General features: G+C 47.9%; 1 pseudogene; it reads left to right on the forward strand.

Annotated features, from left to right (window-relative positions):
* The window catches only part of LOC128371777 (glutamate receptor 1-like), a 51,021-nt pseudogene that overhangs the window by 9,635 nt on the left and 31,386 nt on the right, over positions 1-10,000 (forward strand).

Here is a 10,000-nt window from a genome sequence, read left to right on the forward strand (position 1 = left end):
AGCACAAAGCTAAACTCCCTGCAAACAATTACTCAATTATTCAGTTTTAATGACACATCAGTTTTCTCAGGTAAGTTTTGCACAACAGGGAAATATCTTTTTGTGTGATTGACCTGTATGAAAGGTGTTATACTGTATATAAATATACTTATAAAGTGTCAGTGTTGCTGTATAAATAAAGTTTGATTGGTTGAATTAGTGATGACTTGAAGATTTGATGCACATTTCGGCTCAAACTTTAACCTTTCCCCAACAAGGAGGCGCCTCACAGTTTTGATAAAGAGTAAACGTGTGTGTGTGTGTGTGTGTGTGTGTGTGTGTGTGTATGTGTGTGTGTGTGTGTGTGTGTGTGTGTGTGTGTGTGTGTGTGTGTGTCTCTGCAGGTGCGTCTGGAGGGGCTGACGGGTCACGTACAGTTTGACGAGCGAGGCCATCGTACCAACTACACGCTGACTGTGATCGAGCTCAGTCACACTGGACCCAGGAAGGTGCTGCTGCCGCTCTCCGCTTCCTCCTTTCCTTCCTTCCTTCCTTCTCCCTCCCTCCTTTCCTTCCTTCCCATCCTTCCTTCTTCCTCCCTCCTTTCCTTCCTCCCTCCTTTCCTTCGTCCCTTCCTTCCTCCCTCACTTCCTTTCCTACCTCCTTTCCTTCCTCCTTCCCATCCTTCCTTCTCCCTCCCTCCTTTCCTTCCTTCCCATCCCTCCTTCTCCCTCCCTCCTTTCCTTCCTTCCCATCCTTCCTCCCTCCCTTCCTTTCCCCCTTCCCATCCCTCCTTCTCCCTCCCTCCTTTCCTTCCTTCCCATCCTTCCTCCCTCCCTTCTTCCTCCTTCTTCCCCCCTTCTTTCCCTCCTCCCTTCCTTTCCTCCTTCCCATCCTTCCTTCTTCCTCCCTCCTTTCCTGCCTCCTTTCCTTCCTCCTTCCCATTCTTCCCTCTCCCTCCCTCCTTTCATTCCTTCTTCCTCCCTTCTTTCCTTCCTCCCGTCCTTTCCTCCTTCCCATCCTTCCGTCTTCCTCTCTCCTTTCCTTCCTCCCTCCGTTCATTCGTTCCTTCCTTCCCTCCTTTCCTCCAACCTTCCTTCCTTCTTTCCTCTGTCCTTCTTTCCTTCCTTCCTTCCTTCCTTCCCATCCTTCCTTCACACTGGACCCAGGAAGGTGCTGCCGCTGCTCTCCTCTTCCTCCTTTCCCTCCTTCCCTTCCTTCCTTCCTCCTTTCTGTTAAACGAGTTTCATGTGAACAGAAGTTTGGAGACACTCAGCAGAGAGTCAGGACTGGAGTCAGCAGCTTTTCACTATATCAGCTCATTTCAATAATTAGCTCCCTCCTCTCTGATTAAAGGTGTGATAATCAGTCAAATCAGCTCGTTTGCTGTGAAAACCTGCAGACTCTCAGCTTTCTCTAATCTCAGCAGAAGCTCAGCACTGAAGTTTGAGTCCTTATTGTAATAATCAGGTAAATAGTTTCGGTTGGCTCAGAGAAGTCCGGACTTTAAATGAGACATTTTAAAGTTTGCAAATATACTAAATATACTTAGGTAGGAAGGAAGGAAGGAAAGAAGGAAGGGAAGGAGGAAGGAATGAAGGAAGGAAGGAAGGGAAGGAGGAAGGAATGAAGGAAGGAAGGAAGCGAAGGAGGAACCTAAAAACAAAGTGTGTGTGTGTTAACAGGAAGCTCCGTACATGATGCTGAAGAAGAACCACGAGCAGTATGTGGGGAATGAGTAAGGAGGGAGGGAGGGAGGGAGGGAGGAAGGAAGGAAGGAAGGAAGGGAGGGAGGGAGGAAGGAAGGAAGGAAGGAAGGAAGGGAGGAGGGAAGGAGGGGAAGAATTAATGAAAAATTAAAGAAAGAGGGAGGGAGGAAGGAAGGAAGGAAGGTAGGTAGGAAGGAAGGAAGGAAGGTAGGAAGGAAGGAACGAACGAAGGAAGGGATGGAGAACGGAAGAAAGGAAGGGAGGAAGGAAGGAATGAAAGGAGTAAGGAGGGAGGGAGGAAGGGAAGGACGGAAGGAAATGGAAGGAAGGTAGGAAGGAAGGAAAGAAGGAAGGGAGGAAGGAAGGAAGGAAATGGAAGGAAGGTAGGAAGGAAGGGAGGAAGGAAGGAAAGAAGGAAGGAAGAGAGGAAAGAAGAAAGGAAGAGAGAAAGGAAGCTCAGCACTGAAGTTTGAGTCCTTATTGTAATAATAAGGTAAATAGTTTGGGTTGGCTCAGAGAAGTCCGGACTTTAAATGAGACATTTTAAAGTTTGCAAATATACTAAATATACTTAGGTAGGAAGGAAGGAAGGAAAGAAGGAAGGGAGGGAAGGAGGAACCTAAAGAACAGTGTGTGTGTGTTAACAGGAAGCTCTGTACATGATGCTGAAGAAGAACCATGAGCAGTATGTGGGGAATGAGTAAGGAGGGAGGGAGGGAGGAAGGGAGGAAGGAAGGAAGGAAGGAAGGGAAGGAGGGGAAGAATTAATGAAAAATTAAAGAAAGAGGGAGGGAGGAAGGAAGGAAGGAAGGTAGGTAGGAAGGAAGGAAGGAACGAAGAAAGGGATGGAGGAAGGAAGAAAGGAAGGGAGGAAGGAAGGGAGGAAGGAAAGAAGGAAGGGAGGAAGGAAGGAAGGAAATGGAAGGAAGCGAGGAAGGAAGGAAAGAAGGAAGGGAGGAAGGAAGGAAGAGAGGAAAGAAGAAAGGAAGAGAGAAAGGAAGCTCAGCACTGAAGTTTGAGTCCTTATTGTAATAATAAGGTAAATAGTTTGGGTTGGCTCAGAGAAGTCCGGACTTTAAATGAGACATTTTAAAGTTTGCAAGTGTTAAAGATCTTTGTCTGGTACTTTTTAAATCCACTTTGGGGCAGCGGGGGCAGAGCCAAGAAGAAAACAGGACTCTTAATTAACGGTTATATAAACATATTCAGGTGTTTTAATCTCTTATTGAAAACCCTCTGAAGTCACTCTGTTCATGCAGGAGCAGCTAATGCATCCAAATAATCTACATTTCTAAATATACTACATTTCTAAATATACTTAATAATAATAATACATTTTAACTAGGGCTGTCAGCGTTAACGTGTTAATCGCGATTAGATTAATGCAATCCATAACGCGTTAATATTTTTTAATGGCATTTTAATGTAGCAAGCCTTTTTGTCCCTTCTACTCCCCCGTAGACGGCTCCTCTAGCTGTAGCGCTATGCTTTGAAGTGGCCTCCTGCAGTAAACCTACCGCGCTGATGGAAAGTAAGAGAGCTACTGGACTTTTGAACGGCTTGTTTAACTTTAAAACACTTCCAGACGCTTCAGTTGACAAGTCAAAAGTAAAATGCAACCTGTGTCAAACGGAGTTTAACTACCACCGGAGTACGTGGAGTTTGAGTTAGCACCTCCACGCTAAACACCCAGGTGCAGCCAAGCCAGCCTCAGCTCCACCAAAGGACCATTTTGGAGTGTGGGAGTCGCAGCAGAGCCGTGATTGATTCCCAGTTAAGACACTCTGGTAAGAAATGCTTTACATTATGGGCTTAAAACTGCCTTCAAATGGAAAATAACAGGATTTTAAACATGCTATTCAAAACGCCATTAATCGTGATTAACTATGGAAATACTGTGATTAATCTCGATTAAAAAAATAATCGTTTGACAGCCCTAATTTTATTTATAACACACTTTTACAAGTGCTCAAAGACGCTTACAGAGAACACCAAAAATATGGAACAAAGTTAAAAAGACATAAAATGAAAAGAGGATAGAAAACAGTTTACAGGTTAAAAGTTAAAAGTTTAAAAAGGTGTGTTTTTAGGAGTGGGGGGCGGCAGTGGACAAGGCTCTGTCCCCCCAAGTTCGGTGCTTGGTCCGAGGGGGGTAGGGCAAGGAGATTTCCCTCTGAGGATCGGAGGGCACGGGGGGGGTGGGGGGGGGGGGGGGGGTGGGGGGGGGTGGCTAGTGGTGGAGCAGGTCTGTGAGGTAGGTGGGGGCCAGGTTGTTAACCCTTTATTGGGCAAATAATTATATTTGGTTACTTCTGTAAATATCCCAAAATATCCTTCCTTTCCTTTCTTCCTTCCTTCCTTTCCTTCCTCCCTTCCTTCCTTCCTTTTCTTCCTCCCTGCCTTCTTTCTTCCCTTCCTCTTTTCCTTTCTCCCTCCCTCGTTCCTTATTTCCTCCGTCCTTTCCTTTCCTTCCTTCCATCTGTCCTTCCTCCCTCCCTCCTTCTCTCCGTCCTTCCTTCCTTCCTTTCCTTACTTCCATCTGTCCTTCCTCCCTCCCTCCCTCCCTCGTTCTCTCCTCCCTTCCTGCTTTCCTTCCTCCATCCCCCTTTCTTCTTCCTTTCTTCCTTCTTTCTTCCCTTCCTCCCTCCCTCCTTCTCTCTTTCTTTCCTCCCCCCTACCTTCCTTCCTTCCTTATTTCCTCCGTCCTTCCTTCCTTGCCTTCCTTCCATCTGTCCTTCCTCCCTCCCTCCTTCTCTCTGTCCTTCCTTCCTTCCTTTCCTTCCTTCCATCTGTCCTTCCTCCCTCCCTCGTTCTCTCCTCCCTTCCTGCTTTCCTTCCTCCATCCCCCTTTCTTCTTCCTTCCTTCCTTCTTTCTTCCCTTCCTCCCTCCCTCCTTCTCTCTTTCTTTCCTCCCCCCTATCTTCCTTCCTTCCTTTCTTCCTTCCTTCTTTCCTCCGTCCTTCCTCCCTCCTTACTTCCCTTCCTTCCTTCCTTCCATCCTTCCTCCTTCCCTCCTTCCTTCCCTTCCTTCCTTCCTTCCATCCTTCCTTCCTTCCTCCCTTTCTTTCAATGAGTGTCCTATAAAGGGTTAAGTGATTTGTGGGTGAGCAGGAGGACGGAGGGTGTGAGATGGGGAGCCAGTGCGGTTTTGGAGTTTGCTTAAATAATATAGAACAATTAAGTGGCAACTATCAAATGAAAGCCTGTAATGAAGTTAGATACCAGTGGAAACATAGCAGGTCTTGTGATTATGAATAAGCAGCAAAGACTCGATGACTTGATGACTAACGGTGATGTTGTTTGTTCAGATCGGCTACTGGAACGAAAGGAGGGGCTACGTGAGCACGGCCATCTACAAGCCGGTGGTGGAGGAGTTTCATGGTCTGCAGAACAGAACCTACGTAGTCACAACCATACTGGTGAGACTGGGAGGACACCACACTGTCAATCAATCAATCTTCATTTATACAGCGACAGGAAGTCATCTCAAGGCAGTTCACACATCGAGCAGGTCTACACTGTGCTCTTTCATTTAATGTAAGAGACCCAACATCCCCACATGAGCAGCACTTTGGTGACAGCAGCGACAAAAAAACGGGAAGAGAACCGGACTCTCATGAGAGGAAAGAAGGAAGGAAGGAAGGAATGAAAGGAGTAAGGTGGGCGGGAGGGAGGAAGGAGGGAGGAAGGAAGGAAGAAAGAAAGTGAGGAAAGAAGGAAGGAAGGAAGGAAGGAGTAAGGTGGGCGGGAGGGAGGAAGGAGGGAGGAAGGAAGGAAGGAAGAAAGTGAGGAAAGAAGGAAGAAAGGAAGGAAGGAAGGCAGGAAGAAAGGAAGGAAGGAAGGCAGAAAGGAAGGAAGAAAAGAAGGAAGGGAGCAAGGAAAGAGGGAAGGAGGGGAAGGAAGGAAGAGAGGAAAGAAGGAAGGAAGGAAGGAAGGAATGAAAGGAGTAAGATGGGCGGGAGGGAGGAAGGAGGGAGTAAGGAAGGAAGGAAGTGAGGAAAGAAGGAAGAAAGGAAGGAAGGAAGGAAGGAAGGAAGGAAGGCAGAAAGGAAGGAAGGAAGGAAGGAAGGAAGAAAGGAAGGAAGGAAGGGAAGGAAAGGAAGAACCTAAAGAACAGTGTGTGTGTGTGTGTGTGTGTGTGTGTTAACAGGAAGCTCCGTACATGATGCTGAAGAAGAACCATGAGCAGTATGTGGGGAATGAGTAAGGAGGGAGGGAGGGAGGAAGGAAGGAAGGAAGGAAGGGAGGAAGGAAGGAAGGAAGGGAGGAAGGAAAGAAGGAAGGAGGGGAAGAACAAATGAAAAATTAAAGAAAGGGGAAGGAAGGAAAGAGGGAAGGAACAGTCAAAAGAGATGGGGTCAATTTGACCCGGGAGGACGGCAGGAGGGTTAAAGCAAGTTACTCTGCAGGACTCACAATATGAACTATTTGAAAGAAGGAGGGATGAAGGAAGGAAGGAAGAAAAGAAGGAAGGGATGGAGGAAGGAAGGAAGAGAGGAAAGAATGAAGGAAGGAAGGGAGGGAGGGAGGAAAGGAAGGAAGGAATGAAGGTAGGAAGGAAGAGAGGAAGGAACCTAATAATAATCTGTGTGTGTTAACAGGAAGCTCCGTACATGATGCTGAAGAAGAACCATGAGCAGTACGTGGGGAATGAGTAAGGAGGGAGGGAGGAAGGGAGGAAGGAAGGAAGGAAGGAAGGGAGGAAGGAAGGAAGGAAGGAAGGAAGGGAAGAAGGAACCTAAAAACAAAGTGTGTGTGTGTTAACAGGAAGCTCCGTACATGATGCTGAAGAAGAACCATGAGCAGTATGTGGGGAATGAGAGAAGAGAAAGAGGGAGGAAGGAAGGAAGGAAGGAAGGAAGGAAGGGAGGAAGGAAGGAAGGGAGGAAGGGAGGAAGGACAGAAGGAAGGAGGGGAAGAACAAATGAAAAATTAAAGAAAGGGGAAGGAAGGAAAGAGGGAAGGAACAGTCAAAAGAGATGGGGTCAATTTGACCCAGGAGGACGGCAGGAGGGTTAAAGCAAGTTACTCTGCAGGACTCACAATATGAACTATTTGAAAGAAGGAGGGATGAAGGAAGGAAGGAAGAAAAGAAGGAAGGGATGGAGGAAGGAAGGAAGAGAGGAAAGAATGAAGGAAGGAAGGGAGGGGAGGGAGGAAAGGAAGGAATGAAGGTAGGGAAGAAAGGAAGGTAGGGATAGAGGAAGGAAGGAAGAGAGGAAAGAATGAAGGAAGGAAGGGAGGGAGGGAGGAAAGGAAGGAAGGAATGAAGGAAGAAAGGGAGGAAGGAAGGAAGGAAGGGAAGGAAGAACCTAAGGAACAGTGTGTGTGTGTGTTAACAGGAAGCTCCGTACATGATGCTGAAGAAGAACCATGAGCAGTATGTGGGGAATGAGAGAAGAGAAAGAGGGAGGAAGGAAGGGAGGAATGAAGGAAGGAAGGAAGGGAAGGAGGAACCTAAACTAAAGTCTCTGTGTGTTAACAGGAAGCTCCGTACATGATGCTGAAGAAGAACCATGAGCAGTACGTGGGGAATGAGAGGTATGAAGGTTACTGTGCTGAGCTGGCGGCCGAGATCGCCAAACACGTGGGCTTCACCTACCGGCTGGAGCTGGTGGGAGACGGGAAGTACGGATCCCGGGAGGCTGAGACTAAGATGTGGAACGGCATGGTGGGAGAGCTGGTGTACGGGGTGAGTCCTTCCTCCCTCCCTCCCTTCCTTCCTTCCTCCCTCCCTCCCTTCCTTCCTTCCTTCCTTCCTTCGTTCCTTCCTTCTTTCCTTCTTTCCTTACTTCCTTCCTTCCTCCCTTCCTCCTTTCTGGAACGGCATGGTGGGAGAGCTGGTGTACGGGGTGAGTGAGACCAGACCTGGACCAGACCTCAACTTTCTTTCTTTCCCTCCAATCTTTCTTTCTTTCTTTCTTTCTTTGTCTTTCTTTCTTTCTTTCTGTCTTTCTTTTTCTCTCCTCCAACTTCTTGTTCTCTCTTTTTCCTCCTTTTTCTTTCTTTATTCCTTCCTTTCCTTGTACTTTTAGTTCTTTCCTTTCTCTTCTGCTTTATTTCCCTCCAATCTTTCTTTCTTTTCCTCCAACCTTTCTTTCTTTCCCTTCAACGTTTCTTTCTTTCTTTCTTTGACTCCAACCTTCCTTCCTTTCTTTCTTTCTTTGACTCCAACCTTCCTTCCTTTCTTTCTTTCTTTCCCTCCAAAGTTTTATAAGTTATATAATATTTATCATTCTTTTGTGGTTACACCATTTGACATTTTCAGGAGCATTCGAGCACACTTTTGGTAAAAAATGGTGCAAATGTTTTTTAAATGATATAAAACCAACAAAAATACTAAATGTACATTTTAACAAACCTGATGCTGCTTTTAAATCTAGTTTAAGATATTTTTGAATTACTCATCTTGCCAACCCTTATTTGACACTGACCCTGACTTTATAATCAGATAAGAGCAAAACGGAGACGGAGAAGGAAAATAAAAGCAAAATGAAGTTCCGATTAAAACCCTGCTTTGTTTCTCTCTGTCTCTGCAGAAGGCCGATGTGGCCGTGGCTCCGCTCACCATCACTCTGGTGAGAGAGCAGGTGATCGACTTCACCAAACCCTTCATGTCTCTGGGAATCTCCATCATGATCAAGAAACCCACCAAGTCCAAACCGGGAGTCTTCTCCTTCCTCGACCCGCTCGCCTACGAGATCTGGATGTGCATCGTGTTCGCCTACATCGGAGTCAGCGTGGTGCTCTTCCTGGTGAGAGGGAGGGATGGAGGGATGGAGGGAGGGAGGGATGGATGGATGGAGGGATGGATGGTTGGATGGATGGACATGGACAGATGGAGGGATGGATGGTTGGATGGATGGACATGGACAGATGGAGGGACAGATGGAGGGATGGATGGTTGGATGGTTAGATGGATGGTTGGATGGATGGATCGTTGGATGGATGGACATGGACAGATGGAGGGATGGATGGATGGTTGGATGGATGGATGGATGGTTGGATGGTTGGTTGGAAGGATGGATGGAGGGATGGATGGTTGGGTGAATGGATGGATGGACGGACATGGACAGATGGAGGGATGGAGGGAGGGATGGTTGGTTGGTTAGATGGATGGACATGGACAGATGGAGGGATGGATGGATGGTTGGATGGATGGATGGTTGGATGGACATGGACAGATGGAGGGATGGATGGATGCATGGTTAGATGGATGGTTGGATGGATGGATGGATATATGGTTGGATGGATGGATAGATGGATGGAGGATAGATGGTTGGATGGAGGGAGGGAGGGATGGATGGTTGGATGGATGTATGGAGGGAGGGAGGGATGGATGGATGGATGGTTGGTTGGAGGGAGGGAGGGTTGGTTGGAGGAAGGGAGGGAGGGTTGGTTGGTTGGATGGATGGATGGATGGATGGATGGATGGATGGATGGTTGGTTGGAGGGGGAAAGGAGGGAGGGAGGGAGGGTTGGTTGGATGGATGGATGGATGGTTGGAGGGAGGGAGGGTTGGTTGGAGGGAGGGAGGGAGGGAGGGAAGGAGGGATGGTTGGTTGGAGGGAGGGAGGGAGGGAGGGTTGGTTGGTTGGTTGGTTGGTTGGAGGGAGGGAGGGAGGGAGGGATGGATGGATGGTTGGTTGGTTGGTTGGAAGGAGGGAGGGAGGGAGGGAGGGAGGGAGGGAGGGAGGAAGGGAGGGAGGGAGGGAGGAAGGGAGGGAGGGGATGGTTGGGTTGGTTGGTTGGTTGGTTGATTGGATGGAGGGAGGGAGGGAGGGAGGGATGGACGGATGGATGGATGGATGGATGGATGAATAGATGGTTTCATGGATGGATGGATGGATGGTTGAATAGATGGATGGATGGATGGATGGATTATCTTTTCATTGGTGTGTCTCAGGTGAGTCGCTTCAGTCCTTACGAGTGGAAGGGCGAGGAAGATGATGACGAAGATGAAGTTATGCCCTCGTCTGGCTCTCGGCGAGCTCTGCCCACCTCCGAACTCTCTCCAGGTATCTCACCACCTTCATCATCCTCATCATCCTCACCACCTTCATCATCCTCATAACCCTCATCATCCTCACCGCTCTCACCACCTTCATCATCATAACCCTCACTACCCTCACCACCTTCATCATCCTCACCACCCTCACCACCTTCATCATCCTCACCACCCTCATCATCACCCTCATCATCCTCACCATCCTCACCACCTTCATCATCCTCACCACCTTCATCATCCTCATCACCTTCATCATCCTCACTACCCTCATCATCCTCACTACCCTCATCATCCATCCTCATCA

Source organism: Scomber japonicus, chromosome 13 (assembly GCF_027409825.1).
Source record: "Scomber japonicus isolate fScoJap1 chromosome 13, fScoJap1.pri, whole genome shotgun sequence".
Lineage (NCBI taxonomy): Eukaryota > Metazoa > Chordata > Actinopteri > Scombriformes > Scombridae > Scomber > Scomber japonicus.